The sequence below is a fragment of the Elephas maximus genome, chromosome 9 (genome assembly GCF_024166365.1).
Source record: "Elephas maximus indicus isolate mEleMax1 chromosome 9, mEleMax1 primary haplotype, whole genome shotgun sequence".
NCBI lineage: Eukaryota > Metazoa > Chordata > Mammalia > Proboscidea > Elephantidae > Elephas > Elephas maximus.
This window is the reverse complement of record NC_064827.1, coordinates 97,825,289-97,845,205: the sequence shown is the minus strand read 5'-3', so window position 1 is coordinate 97,845,205 and position 19,917 is coordinate 97,825,289.

The following is a 19,917-nucleotide window of genomic DNA, read 5'->3' as shown; positions in this document are numbered from 1 at the left end:
TTTCCAAGTGTCTAAGCTGCTTGCCTAATATCACACATTTAGCCTGCATCTTCAGATTCCAAGTTTGATGTTCTTTTGTCTACATTGATAACACTTTTAATGGCAATATTTATTAAACACTGAATTTTTTAAGGAAATTATACCTATTTAATCACATATTATGGAGTCCTGGTGGTGAAGTGGTTAAGAGCTTGGCTGCTAACCAAAAGATCAGCAGTTCGAATCCACCAGCCTTTCCTTGGAAACCCCATGGGGTGTTCTACTCTGTCCTATATGGTCGCTTTGAGTTGGAATCGACTCTACAGAAATGGGTTTTGGTTTTTTTTGGAATCGTATATTACATCTGTTAATTTCAACATCATATCTATGAGGTAGCTGCTATGAGTCAGATAAGATTTAAGGAGGTGAAATCCTTTGCCCAAGATCATACAGGTAGGAGTAGAGAGCAGGATTTATATCCAAGTGTCTGATTCAGAAAGTGGTTATCGTACTCCTTCATAACATCTATCATTTTGGGGCATATTCTACCAAATGAGAATCAGTTTGAGCAGATGGAACATATACATTTTGCCCAAAATGTGATAACACTGTAGACTGCTCTGAAAATGTCACAGGCTAGGAATACTGGCCTGAGGTCTCTCCTCTGGTTTTTAATTGAACTGGTTGATGGAATTCCTGGAAAGCCTTCAGCACCTTTGACTCCATGTCCTTTCTCTCCTTTGTGTGAGTAACTCCCAAACCTGGAATAGCCATTAGCTATAACCTCTTCTGGGAAGCCTTTCCTCCATCCTCAGTCTCAGTAGGGTATCTATTTGAGATGTGTTCTCTTGGTGCCCTGGGCAAATCCCTGTCATTTACCATTCTTTGCAATGTTTTCCATAATTTATTACGACCCACACAGCTGAATGCCTTTGGATAGTCAATAAAACAGAGGTAAACATCCTTCTGGTATTCTTTGCTTTCAGCCAAGATCCATTTGACATCAGCAATGACATCCTTGGTTCCGTGCCTTCTTCTGACTCCGGTTTGAATTTCTGGCAGTTCCCTGCCATTACATTATTATTATTAAACTCACAGGAGACATGATAGCATATTGGCAGGCTTTGTCTTCTATCAGATCCAGGCACAAATCATATTTCTCCAATTTCTTAGAAGCTCTCATCTTGGACAACTACTTTAACTTCCCTGAAATCCAGCTTACTTATCTTTAAATATATAACAGTCCATTAAAACTTCAGAGCATATGTACGGTGACAGTGTCTGCATGTACAGCAAATAGAGAGTTTTACAAATGCATATTGTATAGCAGTTCACAAAGCACATTTGTATCAATAAAGCAAACTTGTGAGAAAAATGGTTGCTATCTCCACTACATGCACTAGGACACTTAGTTTCTCTTTATCGTTCTTGCTCCCCTTCATACTATATGTTATCCACGGAAGAGATAGTTTTGCACTCCTATGTTTTATCCTAGGGTCTGGTAAAAAAAATAAATTTTTTTAATTTTTTTTATTTTTTACAGCTCATTAAAAATGGGAAACACTCTTTAACATTTTTTTAAATTGAACTTTAGAGAGGTTCTTTGACTTCTTCAAGGTCCCTCAGCAGGAAAGTTGCCGAGCCTATATGAGAAGCTAATATGTCCTCAAATCCAGTGTGCTTTCCACGCTGAGATTTTAATACCAAACCAAAAACAGTTTCTGTTGAGCCAATCTGACTCTTGGTGACCCCATGTGTTTCAGAGTAGAACTGCACTCCATAGAGTTTTCATGGTTGCAGCCTTTCGGAAGTATATTACCAGGCCTTTCTTTCGAGCTATACCTGGGTGAATTCAAACTGCCAATCTTTCGGTCAGTAGTTGAGTGTTTAACAATTTGTGCCACTCGGGGACTCCTGATATTTTAGTACTTGTGCAAATTAGTTGCAATGTTATGCCCATTAGTGGTTGAAACCTTTAAATAAGATGATCATTTGTTAGATATTCCATCCTTTTAGTTGTTATTAATATGATTACTATAATAAAATATACAATATAGTTCTTATTGTTAAATATGAAGTCTTATATGGGGCAAGAGCTAAGAACAAAGTCATGGAAGGGTGTAGAATCTGCAGTATCTTTTTAGAAGCAGTTTCTTCTTTAGAGTGAAGTCTACATCTTTCATTGACATCATTGGCTTAAGGTCTTGCTAACTAATTTCGTGGTTTATAGTTGAACATCCCTAAGTCATATTTACCTCTCAAGCATTGCCTATGACAGCGATAATGTTTGGAAGCCTTTCATTCATATGGTTGAGGTCATAGTGAAGTTCTGTAGATTTCATTTTGGAGTTTCTTATCTCTAGACAGAATTTTTTCATTACTTGGTATATATTTGCCTGCAGTAGATGTGACTTGAGAAATGTAGATTATAGATGACTCATTTTCATCCCAGAGAACACCTTCCCCAGGTTAGAACAGTACATAAAAAAGAACGGTCAACAACCTTTTTTGTGTTTTCTAGTTAATGATTAACTACCAGTTAGCCATTGCGAACTTAGGCAAAGCTTCAGTTTAGCTCTGGAGAGAATGTGAATCCATTTCACTATTTCCAGAATTTATCTAAGTATATTCTAGATATTTCCTTAACAATTCCAAGACAATTTATCTAAACTCTCCTCTTCTTCAGATTAAATCTAGGACAGATATATGCAGTATGTCAACTAAATTAGGATGTAGATCAAAAGTACTTCAACTTCCTGAGTTGTTATCTCTTCCAAGACTTCTGATATCAGGAGCAAACATGGGTGAGCTTTTATCTCTCTTTCCTCAAAGGACCCCTTTGGCAACAGTGCAGCATAATCCAGTGCGGAGTGCTTTGGTTATAATGGTTGCCTGAAAATAGCAAGATTCTTCTCTCTTTGTGTTGTTTGGGCATGTCTAAATAAACCACCAAATACAAATATAGCAAGGCCATTTATCAGAGTTTCTGTTTCATGGGCTCTCTCTCCTTAAGCTACCATAAAGAAATAATAATTTTTTTCTCTAGCATAATTTCCTTCAGGTCATAGTTAACTGTAGTTTAAATCAGGAAGGGCCACAGTGGATCTTTTGCCATTCACTGCTCTACTGTGGCCGCTCTGTAAAAGAGCTTTCTATCTAATAATCCTTTAGGGAATTTTTCCAGTCTGCTTCCAAACTCAACCACTAAGAACTCTACACAAAAAAAAGCTCTAAACTCTATTCATGTTGGAAGTTGGCTTTCCTTAGGTTGGTGTGTTGTGGTTCTCCATAGATTGGTGTGTTGTATGACTCACCAGACTCCTATGATAAAATGTGTGTGCATGTGATGGGAAAGCAATCAAAGTGGATATTACTATTTTCTCCCCATGACTTAGAGTAAATCGCCAAACGTGTCCCAAGTTCATCTCTTCTTTCCTCCGTTCTCTCCTTCCTTCCCTTACTATTTCTCTTTCTATTCTTTTCTACCTCCCTCCCTGACTTCTCTTTCCCTCCTTTCTTTCCTTCTTCTCTCTTTTCCTGAGTCAGTCACTCAGGAAATATATAATAAATATTTACCATTGGGGTTAAAATGGTGAATAAAAGCAGATATCATCTATCCTTTAAGAATTCACTCTCCAACTGAAGAAATATTGACTGAATAACAGAACAGATTTTATATATATATATATATATATATATATATACACATTGTCTGTGGATATATAGTAGTCTTTAGGTGGTACAAATGGTTAGCATTCCCAGTTGGTGACAGAACAGTTGGAGGTTGGAGTCCACCTAAAGGAGCCTCTGAAGAAAGGCTGGGTGAACTACTTCAGAAAAATCATCTATTTAAAACCCTATGGAGCACAGTTTGGCTCTACAGCAATACTGGTAGGTAAAACCCTATTGCCATTGAGTGGATGATGACTCATAGCGACCCTATAGGACAGAATAGAACTGCCCCATAGAGTTTCCAAGGAGCACCTGATAGATTCGAACTGCTGACCTTTTGGTTAGCAGCTGTAGCACTTAACCACTATACCACCAGGTTTTCCAACTGGTAGATAGGTATAAATATGTATTATTTCAAAATGATGTTTAGGAACCCATTAAGTGGTCTTGAAGCAGGTGCGCTCCACTTAGTTTTCAGTAGGCTTCCATGACCCAGTCTTCCTAATAAAAGGAAAAATATATGAATGCTAGAAAATTAATAAAAAAACAAAAAAACCTTTTTCCTCTACCTTTTTTATAACAGTTTTCTCCCTACTTGATTCTTTTGATTAATCAAAATAAAGAGGAAAATCATCCTAGGGAGCAGTTACAAACAAAGATCTGTTGACATGTGACAGACACAGCTGCCACAGTAGAGGACCTAAAGAGTGACTCAGAGGAGAAGGGATTGCTTTAAAACCTCTCCCCACCCTCACATATACATAAGCCTCATGGTAATTTTGAAGATGAACTCAGTTGAATGTACTAGACAAGAGATATGTATATATATTTTTTTCCTTTCCTGGATTAAAGTGTTTGGATTTAACAAGAACTTTAGAATTAATCTTTGTGTGCTTCTTTATCTTTCCTTGCTCCACCAAGCTTTTTAAACATAAATGCCCTAAAGCAGCACACCACTCATCTTAAAACACTGGAGGAGCAGAAAATGAGAATCACATGGTTCTCTTTACCACCAACGACTAGAAACAGAACCTCTGTCTCTCTCTTCCTTGCACTCAAGAGGAACAAACCACCTCCCCTCCCTAGGACCCAATGCCACCCTGACTGAATCTGTACAATGAGCATTCTGTTCAGGTTGTAACACCTAGTGGTTAACCAGAAAAAGAAAAAAAAAATGACATATTTTAATTGCGTGGGGGATAAAACGAAATGAAACAACCCCCCCTAAAATAACCAGAACAAACAAACAAACAAACAAACCTTTTACAAAAACAGATCCCAGGCCTGGATCTGTTGACTTTTTGCACCAGGAATGCAAAAACCCAGTGGAGGTGCTCAAAGCAAAATAATCATTCCCATCCTTCACCCTGCAGCAGAAAGCAATGGTGTTATTTGGTATGTTGTTAATTGCCCTCCAGTCAGCTCCAGTTCACAGTAACTTTGTGCATAAAGGAACACAATGCTGCCCAGTCCTTCCTGCACCACCCTTGTGATCACTGGTATGTTTGAGCCTATTGTTGTGGCTATTAGGCCAATCTAATGTCATTCAGACCTAAGGGGCTCGTCTTCTAGCACTACATCAGAAAATATTTGATTGCAATCCATGAAGTTTTCACTGGCTGATTTTCAAAAGTAATTTTCCTAGTCTGTCTTAGTCTGGAACCTCCACCGAAGCCTGTCTACCACAGGTGATCCTGCTGGTATTTGGAATACTGGTGGCGTAGTTTCCAGCATCAGAGTAACATACAAGTCACCATAGTACCACAAATGACACCTGGATGGTGACTATTTGGTAGTAAATTTTGCTTTGGAAATTTTCTAGGAAACTTGCCCACCTACTTATCTAACCACACACATACTAGTTAAGGTATAAAAGAATGTCCACCCAGGTATTTATATTCATAAAAAAAATATATTTTGTTAATCAGATGTTTTACTAAACAGACATTGGCCAGTAGAACCATTTTGGAATAGGGATGTTTTTGAAGAATAATCATCAAATGATAAAATGTGTTATAATGACTCATCTGCAGATAAGAGGCTCTTGGCAGTTCTCATGCCTCCTGAGTCCTTGTCCTCCACAGGATTTCCAAGGGGAAAAAATGCAGAAATATAAAATACATATATCATGGAGGAACCTCCTGCATGTTTTCCTTCTTTCCTCTGGACTCCACATACCTAGCACCCCCTTTTGGAGTTTTGTGGGCCTATTAACCTTTCCAGATACTGCCCTATATACCCTATTGTTTCCATTTATCAGGAAACAGAGATCCCTTCAGTGTCTTTTAAAGCTTGGCACATGATATTTGGTAATATGAAAGATTGAGGGCAAGAAGGGTGGGAGGTGGGAAGAGACACCAGCCCCATTTCAGAATCTGAAAGCAGCCCACACCTTGGGATGTGAGTATATGGCAGACCTTGGGTTAGAACGTAATGATTCAGCTCTGGGTCAGGTTTGATGCTAGTTCTGCTCTGAGCTTGGACACCCGGGTTCCTGGTACTTGAATGCCTGGCTTGCTCCTTTCTGACTGAGTCCTCTAGTAACCTGTCTCTTATCTTGTTTCCCCAGATTCTGTGATAAAGTCCCGGACTTGAGCCTCAGTTACCAATAGTAAAGTATAAGTGCCTCCATAACTTTACCAAGTTTTTAGTGCCCAGTTTCTTAATCCCGAACCTCAATCTCCCCAAGGCTGGATCTTTGATAACTCCACCCAGAACTCTCCAAGAGCCATCTACCTGCCTGGACTTTACCAGTTGCTGACTGCTTCCTTTTCCATACATCTGTTGTTTTTTCTGTATCTACTAGAAAAGAATTCCTAGCTCTTAGAAGATTGCAAATAATACTGAGGGTTTGTTGGTGATCTTTCCTTCTCGTTTAGGATTATCATTAGACTGTGTCCCTGAATGTTCTTCTCCCAATAAGAGATCTTTATTCTGGCTTCAATGTTCATTTCTAACATATGGAGCTTTCCTGCAGTACTAATCTCAGTTGTCCCAGTTTCCCATTTGGTAGGCAGAATTCTAAAAATTAGCCCCAACATTCTATACCTTAATCCTCAAAACCTGTGAATATAATGGAAAGGGTAGAGTGATAGCAATCTCATAATTGAGTAATGTTATATAGCACAGTTGACTTTGAGATAGGGGGATTTTCCCCAGTGGGACTAATCTAATCATGCAAAGGTAGGAAAAGGAGAAGTCAATGATTTGAGGTACAAGGAGATTCCATGCTCTCTTTCTGGTTTGAAGATGGGGGAACCACATGTCAAGGAATGCAGGCAGCTTTTAGCGCCTGAAAGTGGCCCCTGACTGATAGCCAGGTAGGAAATGGGGACCCAGTCTGACAACTTTAAGGAACTAAATTCTGCCAACAATCTGAATGAGGTGAGAAGTGGATTCTTTCTCAGAGCCTCCAGATCAGAGTCCAGCCTGCCAATGCCTTGATTTTGGCCTTGTGACACCCTGAACACAGTTGAGCCTGCCCGGACTTCTGACGTACAAAACAGTTGTTTTTTTAAAACCCTTTCTTATGCATTGGGACAGATTGTGCCCACAGATATTTTGGGGTTGTCAGATTTTTTGGGAATATGCTTCCCCTCTCATAGAGTGTGCTGCCTCAGAGTGACGGCCTTTATGACTGAAACCAAAGAAAAGGACATTACTGTGTTTACAGGATATTGTATGAGGTGTCTGCATTTTTGGTAGGAAAAACAGAAAATTTGAAACTTTTTATTTGGGATACATATATCCCAGTGACTCTGGGGGGAATCTGGGGGTATAATTAGTGGGACAACATATGTCCCATTGGAGTCTGAGGGTAGGTTAGTGGAGGGGCAAAAAAAAATTCTACCTATCAAAAATTCAGACACACTCAATGATTCAGCATACTTCCATGAATGAAACAAAAAATTCAAAGCAGAAAATAATTGGTATGAAAGGGTTAAGTCACTAAATTCATGCTAATTTGTTATGGCTGCAAAACTAATACACCCTCTCTCCCTTGCTATCACCCATACCTTGGTGGAAGTAAAACCAAAGAAAACCCATTGCTGTTGAGTCGGTTCTGATTCATAGTGACCCTATGGGACAGAGTAGAATTGCCCCATCGGGTTTCCAAGGATCAGCTGGTGGATTCAAAGTGCCAACCTTTTGGTTAGCAGCCAAATGTTTAACCACTGCACCACCAGGGAAATAAACTGGGGTTGGAATACAAGAATTTTATTCTGAATACAATGTTTCATGTCAAAGCTTTTCGTCCTTTAATGCTTGAGGTTGATTGAAGAAAGTTTTAGAGTTAAAATATACAGGCTATGGTAGTCTGTGCTCTTATTAAAGAATGTTCATCATTGTCTTCTCAAACATTCAAAGGCACGTTCAATAACTTTCAAAGATAATAGAGGCTTTTATATGCTGAATAGAAATGGACCCCAGTCTCAAACACAATGTAGTTCTCTTTTTATCTAATAGGAACTGACAGGAATAAGAGAGAATTAGACCTACTTTCAGCCCTAGTGAGGCTGGAGTATTAAAAAGAAAACATCAGAGCCATTCATTTACCAACATTAGAGATTATTAACACATTTGGAGAAATTTAGTTTTGCAATAATAGCCTTTGCTACATCATTTAATATTTGATTCACTTGGATTTATCTTTGGGGAACAGTGAAATATTAAGCATAAATTCGAACTTTACTATATGATAAAACGTGAATGTTTTATGGAACACCTCCAGTAAAATTGTCTTTATTGGACAGGGTCATTTAAGTTCAGCAATAGAGGGATGGGTGGGTAACGATCATATAAAGTCTTGGGAAGAGCTTAAATTTAGATTCTGATTTAATCTGAGAATGGACTTTACTGTTCAATTTATAAATGTGAATGATTAGCATTGTAAATGGATTTTGATTTAAAGATAGTGTCTGTATAAGACTCTGAAAAATAAAGCTTTCCTAACTGATGGATGTTTAGAGATATGTTCTAACCAAGTTTTCTGTTTAACTGGATGTTTTTATTTTGCCTGTGATAATCGAAAATCTTTTTTTCAAGTATACTGCTCCACTTTTTTGGTTTAATAAGCATACTATGTTGAAAATGAAGGTATTTTCTGACTCTCACATGATTAGAGTTGTTATTCTTAACTGAAAATTTAATGTCAATAACTTGAAGTCATTCGTACATTAAGATATAATTTTAAAAGTATATTCACATGCATTTGTCCGAACTTTTGTGTTTACTAGACTTTTTCTCTTAAAGGAAAATGTAGAAAAATAAAGTTGTGTAAAGGTTTTTTTTTTTTTTAATAATTGCAGGAATTTAAGAGGTATGTGTATATATTAATTATTAAGCACAAAAACCAAACTCATTACTGTCAGGTTGATTCTGACTCATAGCGACCCTACGGGACAGACTAGAACTACCTCATAGGATTTCCAAGGAGCAGCTGGCTGGTGGATTCTAACTGCCACTGTTTTTTTGTTTAACCTTTTGGTTAGCAGCTGTAGCTCTTATCCACTATGCCACACAATCCACAAAACCATAAAAATAGAAAGAGAAGACAAAGAGCAAATTATAAAAATCGTGCATAATTTTACCATCTATCATGATACACTCTGAGTTTTTTTAACTCAAATAATAACAATAAACTAAATATAAATGTATTATAGAGAATATATTGTATTAATTAATTTTATTAAATAGTAATCAGCAATATTAAATATATTGTTTAACATGGGATAATGTTAAATGATAGGCGTAGAATGCTTATGATGTTAAAAAATAAAGTTAAAAAATTCAAAATGTGGGCTGCATATGAGAGAGAGAAATCCATTTTTAAAAGGGGTGATGGAAAGGGTAGAGCATTAGAACTTCAAGTGTATAAATATAGTCTACTTCTTTCTCATGGAAGAGAAGTGACACACAGCAATGGGTAATTTAAAAGGTGTTTATATTAGTCTTGGAATGTCGTCAGAGAGGCAAATATACACACATACCCAGACACATGTGTATCCCCCCTGGAGCTGGGTGGGTGGTAGCAAGGAAACACTGGGTTAGTGAGGGTAAACCACAAAGAATTCAACCATTGATGAGTAATTGAGGGTTGGCTCTCTTCTGGACAATGTTCAATCTGTTCCAGTCCCCGCCATTCAAAGCAGCCAGTGTTTCTGCACGTGTAAGGAAATTTTCTAGTGTGCTGAAGGATGTCTTTTCTTCCTTTCTATGTTCAATCATACAATTTTAGAACTAGGAGGAATCTTAGAAACATTTTAATACTACTTCATTTAATGAAGGAGAATATTAAAATCCAGGGAGGTAAAGTGACATGCTGAGAGTCATTAAGCCTTTCTAATAATGGTCAAGAACTCTTGTCCCTTAATTTCCACACCGTTGCCTTCTCAACTATATAATGAAATCAATTAATAAACATTTACTACCGATCTGCTATGTTCGAGAAGGCATTTAAATAAAGAAATTTATTACAGTGCCTCTGTCCTCAAGTCATTTACATGCATGAATCAATTAGAATACAACAGCACATATTATTTAGTTAATAATCATGTGAATGAGGCTAGGTACAATAACAGAGATGAGGAGGAAGAGGATATGGGACTGGTGTCATTAGAAAATAATTTTTGAAGAGGTGGCATAGATTTTGGAAATAAGTGGAAATAATTTTAGCTTTTGGAAAATAACTGACTTTGGAACTAATTATCACATTGATTTTTAATTTCCAAAAGATTGTCTTTGTTGTTTGAAAATTTTTTTGCTAACTTTGAATTTTGTTTTACCGTCCTTAGATAATTTAGCCTGTGCAATTTATGATGTAAAATTTTTAATATTTGTTTTGCTGTCACTGGTTTAAATTTCTGCAAGCGTTTGACGGGTGCTTCAAAAAAAAGCCTCTTCTGTGTTACATTGCTCAAATCTCTTAATTTTTCTCTTTCTTTAAGAACTATGATTTTATTCATTTTGTTTAGCCTTTAATACAGTTTGTTTATCCTTTCCTCAGTGATGGAGCCCTGGTGGTTCAGTGGTTAAGTGATCGGCTGCTAAGCCAAAAGGCTAGCAGTTCGAATTCACCAGCCCCTCCTTGGAAACCATATGGGGTGGTTCTACTCTGTCCTATAGGATCACTAAGAGTCAGAATCAACTTGAGGGCAATGGGTTTTTCATCAGTGATGGACACTTGAGTCATTTTCACCTTCTGACTACTACGAATAAAGCTGCTGTGAACGTTCATGAACACGTTTTTCCATGGATATATGTTTTCATTCTGTTGTGTACATGTTTAGGAGTGGAATTGATGGGTCATGTGCTAAGTATGGAGCTCTGGTGGTGCAGTGGTTAAGAGCTTGGCTGTTAATCAAAAGATCAACAGTTCCAATTCCAGCCACTCCTTGGAAACGCTACGGGGCAGTTCTACTCTGTCCTATAGGGTCACTATGAGTTGGAATTGACTCCACAGCAATGGGTTTGGTTTGGTTTGGTTTGATTTGGTTTGGTTTGGTTTGGTTTGGTTTGGTTTGGTTTGGATAACTAATGATGTTGAACATCTTTTCATGTGCTTATTGGCTATTGGTATAACTTCTTTGGAGAAATGTCAGTTAGATTTTGGTTTTAATACAGTGTGAAGGTCATTGCTTTTTAAGACAAAAGACCTAGCTACTTACATTCATTGACTAAACTGATATTCGTAGAAGATTATTTTATGTTCTTGATATTTTACTATATATGAACTTTTTACTCTAACTTTTTTAAAGTACTTGATAGTTATCAGTCCTATTTTTAATTAATTATTTAATTGTTCTTAGAAACTATTGCTTACACATTTCTGGTTATTATAACAAGATGTGAGCTCAGAAATACCTCCTGAGGGAGTTGCCAAGTGCTTTCTTCTACTTTTCATTCCATCCCTAGATTTTGTATGTATAAGCTTGAATATTAGTAACAAATTCTTTTTATATGGTCATAAAATTCTTGTAATAAACATTCTATTTTTAAAATTTTGCATTCAATTCACATTTACTGAGGCTTATTTCTATATTTAACTGGTTTTAACATTCATTTTCACGTCTTTTATTTAATTGTTTCCCCATTCTTGCGTTATTATTTTTGGTTACTCATTTGGCCAATTACTGTATGTCTTCATTTTTTTTTTTCAAGAAAAGCATAAGTTGGCATACTCGCACCCTGGGATATCCGAAAAAAAGTTGTTGCCATCACACGTAAATAGCTAATTAGATAGAGACAAGATTTTGGATCTATAAGTTTTTGAGTCTAAGATACATACTTATTAATTTATTTGAGACCATAAAACAAGTTTGATAACAAAACATTGTGGTTTCTATTCATATTTTTTTCTTCTAGCATGTTGGAGGGCATTTTTATTATTCTTATATTCAATATTTTTCCACAGTATACTTGCATACAGATATCTTTTTTTGTCATTTTGACTTTTTTTTGGTAAAATGTTTTATTCTCTTTTGTTTTTACAGTTTTTAAAAGTGTTTTCTAATTATGCTATTGATTTGTTTTTATGTCAAAATTGCTCTTTTCTTAAGATAAGTACTAATTTTTAAGCTGGTTCTTTTTTCTCTTGCTATTCAATCCAGTGCAATTCAGTTCAATTATATTCAGCATTATCTATTGAACATCCTTACATACTGAGTTGTGCTGAGGATAGATGACAGGTATAGGAGCCTTCACGGAGCATACAGCCCAGGTGACAAAAAGAAATATTAAAAAATAAATTAAAGTTTGGATGGCATAATGGAAAGTGAAGTACATGTTGCTAAATTGGTGAAAACATGCGGAGCTTTATTTTATCAGTGGGATCAAAGAAAGTCTTCTAAAGAAAGTAAAAGTTCAGACAAGAGTGAGCATAATTAAATCAGGTAGGGTCTTGGTGATATTGGCAGTGGTGGTGGTTGGTTGTGGAGTGGTGGGTGATGAAGAAATTACAAACAAAATTAAAAACAAAACTAAACAAAATCCAGATATTCTACAGAGCAAGGGTGAACAAACTATAGGTCATCACCTGTTTTTATAAATAAAATTTTGTTGGAACACAGTTATGTCCATTCATTTACATCTCATTATGGCTGCTCTCATGTTCTAATGTCAGAGTTGAGTAGTTATGCAGAGACCTTATGGGCCACAGAGCCTGAAATATTAATTATATGGCTCTTTACAGAACATATTTGTGAACCTCTGCTATAGAGGGAGAAAGATCCACTTTTTTTCTATGTGTCTATCTATCTATCTATCTATCTATCTATCTATCTATCTATCTATCTATCTATCTATCTATCTATCTATCTATCTATCTATCTATCTATCTATCATCCATCTATCTATCATCTATCTATCATCAATCTCTCTATCATCTATCTATCTCTCTCTATCATCTATCTATCTATCTATCATCTATCTATCTATCTTTCTATCTATCTGCCTATCATCTACCTATCTATCATCAGTCTGTCTATATAATCTGTACCTATTTCTAATGGAGAAGTCTTGGTGGCACAGCGGTTAAGTGCTTTGGCTGCCAATCGAAAGATTGGTGATTTGAACCTACAAGCCGCTCCTCGGAAAAAAGATGTGGAAATCTCCTTCCACAAAGATTTATAGCCTTAGAAACCCAATGGGGCAGTTCTACATTGTCCTGTAGAGTTGCTATGAGTCAGAATTTACTTGACTACAACATGTTTGTTTTGGTTATTTATAATGGGTAGAGCACACCACAGGCCTCTGAGCCAGTAGGCATATTTTATGGGAAGGATGGCACATATTCTTACTATCCTTGAGCCACATAGGCAAAGTATGAGTAAAATACTTAGCTTTTTCCCTCAATATTCTCAATGGGTTTGTAGTTTATGAAGATCCTTCTCAGATCCTGGCAATAGCTAGTCTGTCAGCTTTTATTTTTATATAAATTGATAATTCAGAGGGAAATTATGAGATGCCACACCAGGAACACCTGCACAGATGCAATGGTAAAAATAAATTATTTGGGTTACTTGAGATCTTAGTTATAATCTCTTTTTGCTAAATTAGGAATTAATAATTGGCCTAATATTTATCTTCTGGGCTGCTGTAATCTAATTCTTAGTACCATTATTCCACTATTCACCTGGTCTAAAGCAAAAGAAAGAAATGGTGAAGTCAAAGAGCTGGCCTGAAGATTTCAAAGGGTGACTTGGAAAGCAAAGGTAATTTTTATAATGAAAGGTTTAAAGACCTGGAGATAGGAAACCAAAAGGGAAGAGCATGCTTGGCATTTTTCAAGCTGAAAGAACTGAAGAAAAAATTCAAGCCTTGAGTTGCAGTATTGAAGGATTCTACAGGGAAAACATTAAATGACACAAGAAGCATCAAAAGAAGATGGAAGGAATACACAGTGTCACTGTACCAAACAGAATTTGGTTGACACTCAGTCATCTCAGTAGGTAGCATATGATCAAGAACCGATGGCACTGAAGAGGTCCAAGCTACACTGAAGGCATTGGCCAAAAACAAGGCTTCAGGGATTGATGGAATACCAATTGAGATGTTTCAACAAATGGATTCAGTACTGGAAATGCTTCCTCATCTACTCCAAGAAATTTGGAAGGCAGCTACCTGGCCAACCAACTGGAAGAGATTCATATATGTATCCATTCCAAAGAAAGGTGATCAAACAGAATGCAGAAATCAGTGAACAATATCATTAATATTACACACAAATAAAATTTTGCTGAGATGATTCAAAGCGGTTTCAGTAGTACATTGACAGTGAACTGCCAGAAATTCAAGCCAGATTCAGAAGAGGGCATGGAACAAGGAATATCATTGCTGATGTCAGATGGATCCTGGCTGAAAGAAGAGAATACCAGAAAGATGTTTACCTGTGTTTTATTGACTATGCAAAGGCATTTGACTGTGTGGATCATAACAAATTTTGAATAACATTGCAAAAAATGGGAATTCTAGAACTTTTAATTGTGCTCATGCGAAACCTGTACAAAGACCAAGAGGCAGTCATTCAAACAGAACAAGGGGATATTGTGTGGTTTAAAATCAAGAAAGGTGTGAGTCAGGGTTGCATCCTTCCACCATGCTTATTCAATCTACATTCAATCCAAGAAGATGGATGATCTGAAGAAGAACACAGCATCAGGATTGGAGGAAGACTCATTAATTACCTGCGATACGCAGGTGATACAACCTTGCTTGCTGAAAATGAAGAGGACTTGAAGCACTTACTGATGAAGATCAAAGACCATGGCCTTCAGTATGGATTACCCTTCAACATAAAGAAAACAAAAATCCTCACAACTGGACCAATAAGCAACATCATGATAAACACAGAAAACTTTGAACTTGTCAAGGATTTCATTTTCCTTGGATCCACAATCAACTCTCATGGAAGCAGCAGTCAAAAAATCAAAAGATGCATTGCATTGGGCAAATAGACTACAAAAGATCTCTTTAAAGTGTTAAAAGCAAAAAAGTCACATTGAGGACTAAGGTGCACCTGACCCAAGACACAGTGTTTTCCACCACCTCATATGCATCTGAAAGTTGCACAATGAATAAGGAAGACTGAAGAAGAATTGATTCCTCTAACTGTAGTGTTGGAGAAGAATATTGCATATACCATGGACTGCCAAAAGAATGAACAAATCTGTCTTGGAAGAAGTACAACCACAATGCTCCTTAGAAGCAAAGATGGGAGTCTTTGTCTTACATACTTTGGATATGTTATCAGAAGGAACCAGATCTTGGAGAAGGGCATTATGCTAGGTAAAGTAGAGAATCAGCAAAAAAAGAGGAAGACCCTCAATGAAATGGACTGACACAGTGGCTGCAACAATGGGCTCAAGCATAAGAATGATTTTAAAAATGGCACAGGACCAGGCAGTGTTTCCTTCTGTTGTACATAGGGTCACTATGATTTGGAACTGACTTGAGGGCACCTAACAACAACAAAACATATTTCAGTTAGCCTTGACATTCTCCTTTCTTTCTGTCCATACTTTCCTTTCTTTTTGCTTGGAACAAAATAGTTAAAGTCCTCATGCATTGAAATTGGTGTCATTCTTGTTATCCTTTTCTTCAGTTGCCCTTCTGCCAATACCTACCTGTTCACTTTGTGAAGTTAATATACACAAATACTAATTCAAGCTTACACAGAGGTACTTAGGAAGAAAGGCCTGGTGACCTACTTACTCAAAACCAGCCATTAAAAACTCTATGGAGCACAGTTCTACTCTGACACACAAGGGGTCATCATGAGTCTGAGTCAACTCGATGGGAACTGGTGGTTGTGGAACTAATGTTAGTGTCCCAGTCCTTACTCCATTTAGAAAACTCTGGTGGAGCTGCACTTCAGATTGCAGGGATTAGCACACTATGGCTTGTGGGCCAAATCCCACTACCTGCTTTTGTATGGCCCATGAGCAAGGAGTGGTTTTTACATTTTTAAATCATGAAGAAGATGAATGTGATATTTCAAAGCCAGGATTTATACTTCTGTTTATACTCCTGGCCACGTGGCACAGTGTTTTGTGCATAGGATAAGCTAAGTAAATACATTTTAATAATTCTAATGTCCACTCTATGTCCACTTTAGGTTTATAAAGTTGTCTTCTTTCAAGTTCCATTTTAGATACCAGTCTAATTTCAGCAGCTATTGCATATGTTGAAACAATACCTTATTTCAGTGATTTAAAGAGAAAAGGAAGGAAGGAAGGAAGGAAGGAAGGAAGGAAGGAAGGAAGGAAGGAAGGAAGGAAGGAAGGAAGGAAGGAAGGAAGGAAGGAAGGAAGGAAGGAAGGAAGGAAGGAAGGAAGGAAGGAAGGAAGGAAGGAAGGAAGGAAGGAAGGAAGGAAGGAAGGAAGGAAGGAAGGAAGGAAGGAAGGAAGGAGCAATAAAGCTAGATAGTACCTATAAACGCAAAAGTCTTTAAGAGAGTTCTTGACCCAGAACTTTAAACTTTATTGTACAGTCATCTAATGATTAGATGGTTAGATTTGCACTCTTTTGGTCAATTGTCTCATAGATCCTAACTTGTGACTAAGATTTTATCAGAAGACCTTCTATGTTACAAAAAAAGGACAATGATAAGACCAAACTCTAAGTTTGCTTTGGATGTAAGCTTTTGCACAGCAATGACAAAATCTGCTAAGTCTAAACAATAATAACAAATGGCTTTCTTAATCCATTGGACCCTGTGTGGCATTTTCCTTGCTCATAGGAGCAGTTGCTTTCTGTTTGCACTCAAGACTGACCCATCATTATTGGTTACTTCCTAAAGAACCCTCATAAAATATTTAGTGCTGCCTGAAATTTTTACCTTTTTCTTAAAGGAATTTTGAAATGATGCTCCTGAGTGTATGACTAAAGGTATTCTACAATAAAAGTACATAAAAATGGGTCAACAAAATGAAAGTTTCAATAAAAAAATTGTCTCTGTGATGACTTCTAAAAGATGTTTGCTGCTGACTTAGCTTTCATTTCTTCTTTAAATATTGATTGTTGATTTCCTGGTTTGAAAGTGTAGCACTGAGTACCCATAGGCCTATAGCTACAAATTTCCTTTTTTTTTTTTTTTTTTTAATGGGAGAGAAAACTAGATTTGACTACTCCCGTGAGCAGCGTTGGGGTGTGCGTGCTAGTTCCACCTGTATGTAATAAGTTGTTACTGCACTGGCTGAGTCCCCATGTCTCATTTTAACACACTTTTGTGCTAGAGACATTGTTGAGGAAATGTGCCCATGAAAAATAGTGGAGCAATAAAAAGAAAAAAAAAAAAAAAAGAGCAAAGGCAGCACCTTCCCTCCAAATGTGCTTCATCTTAATCCTACCTCAACTACTCATACATCCCAAAAAGGTAGTTTCATATAATGGAAGTTATACACTTGGGTGTGTGGCCATTTTACACCCTCCAATTTAAAAACTACACTGTTTTCAGAAAGATTCTTCATCTATAAAACTGAGAATATCTAACTCACAGGGACTCTGCGAGAATTAAGTTATATAATACATACAAAAGAGGTCTTAGCCATTAAGGCATGTATTTAGTGTATTCATAAAAACTCTGGCTTCACCTTAGTTTTCCTATCCTTAACATCCCTAAGGAGCTTGGGTGGCATACGAGTGGTTGACGGAAAGTTGGTGGTTTGAACCCACCAATGGCTCTGCGGAAGAAAAGGCCTGGAGATACGTTGTCATAAAGATTGCAGCCAAGAAAATACTAAGAGTTTGTTTGACTCAGCACACACGGGGTGGCCATGAGTCAGAATTGCCGTCATAGCAACTAACAAGAGCAAAATATCCCTGACTCCAAGATATTTGATTATGTATTTGTCTGTTTTTATATTGCTTTTGAAAGCTGTCTTAAATATTTTTGGAAAAAGTTAGAGAGCACTAGTTATTAATTTATTGTTTCTTTGTCCTACTTTGTGCTCCTATAGCTGGGAACTCCCCTGGGTCAGTATTAGTCTCTGCCAGTAGGGCGCACCAGAGAAAGGCAGCAAGGTTGGAAGAAGAAAGTGTTAGTTCCTTCCCGCTTTTGAGGTTTTCATGTGACCTTGAGCAGCTCAGTGACAGGCAGATGCTGCAGGGTTTGTTGCCCAAGTGAGCAGCGTGTTCTTACCACAGCTGCACCATTTCCTTAGAGGTCTGAATCTCACCCTCATTATCTCTGTCTTTTCTCCCTGTGTGCTTTTCTTGCAGCCTTTAAGGGAGGCAGCCACTCCCTGCCGTTGCTACTTCTGTTACCCCTTAGAATTCTCTTTTACCCTATCAGTTATTATTGCATTTTACATAATGAACAGGTCTTTATTCTCTGTCTGAATTACTGGTATGTCCTCTCTGTCCTCACTTGACCCTCATGGATACACAGAGAATGAGTAAATCAGCACGGCTGGTAGCTATCAATTAAATTCAAAGTGACTTTTTAATATATTTGAACCAGATGTTTCACTGGGAATATAATTGCTTCCTTGGCCAGAAGAGCTGGATGGTGCCCATCTATCATTACTGAACATTTTGATCAAAGATTCTATAGAAGAATCCTGACCAAAAGGGGTAAAAATGCAAAACAGGATTTCAAATTCTCATGGACTCCAGACTTTCTGGAGCCATGGAGTCTGTATTAACCCCTGAAACTATTGTCCTGAGATAATCTTTAAACCTTAAACCAAAAATATTCCCTGAAGTCTTCTTAAAACCAAACAATAATTTAGCTTAACTAGTAAAAATATCTGCCTTGAGCATTAAGAACTTTTAAGAGCTGTCTATATGGGATCAAAGTGACAATAGCAACTGTAGAGGGCAGGGAGTTTATGTTCATGGGAGAGGAATAAATCAGAACAGCAACTAAGAATGGTTGAGCAACTCAAAGAATATAATCAATGTCACTGAATTGTACATGCAGAAATGGTTGAATTGGTGGATATTTTCCTGTGTGTATTCTCAACAACAACAACAACAAAGAATGGAGTCCCTGAGTACTGCAAACAGTTAACATGCTTGCTGTTAACTGAAATGTTGAAGGCTTGAGTCCACCCAGATGCCTCTGGGAAGAACCTGGTGATCTACGTATGAAAAATTATGCACTGAAAAGCCTATGGAGTACAGTTCTACTCTGATCTACAGGGGATCACCATGAGCTTGGGTAGTCATGAGTCAGGGTCGACTAGAGGGCAACTTAGAAGAAATAAAAATGAATAAGACAGAGCCCTTCATCTCAAGGAACTCACAGCATAGTTGATTAATTTTGTTTGTAAAATTACTGCACAGTTGATTTGTTTTGTATCATAGAATCATATTGTGGAAGAAATATTTGAGATCAGTTTTTTTCAGTTTTCAACTTATTCTCAACTTGCTTCTAAAACAACTACAGAAGCTAATCTTCCATCTCGGCTTCAATACTTTAATGAATGACTGTGGGGTCAAGTCGGTGGAGTAGTCAGATGCTTCTGGTGATCCCTCTTACAACAAAGAACCAAGAAAACAAGTTAAACAATTATATTTATGACAAGCTAGGAGTCCGGCATATCAAAGGCAAAGTTACAAAACAGACCGAGCAGCAGGAAGAGGGAGAGACAGTTCAGAAGTGGAGGGGAATTGTTGGACCTGAATCGCTGGGGTCCCTCAGGCACCATTCCCTGGAATTACCACAGTGGGGCAGGAGGTAGCATTTCAGACAAAGTGTCTCAGAGAGAGACAGCCAGCTGCACAGCCTACACATACCTCAGGAACTAGAGAAGAACAGCATTC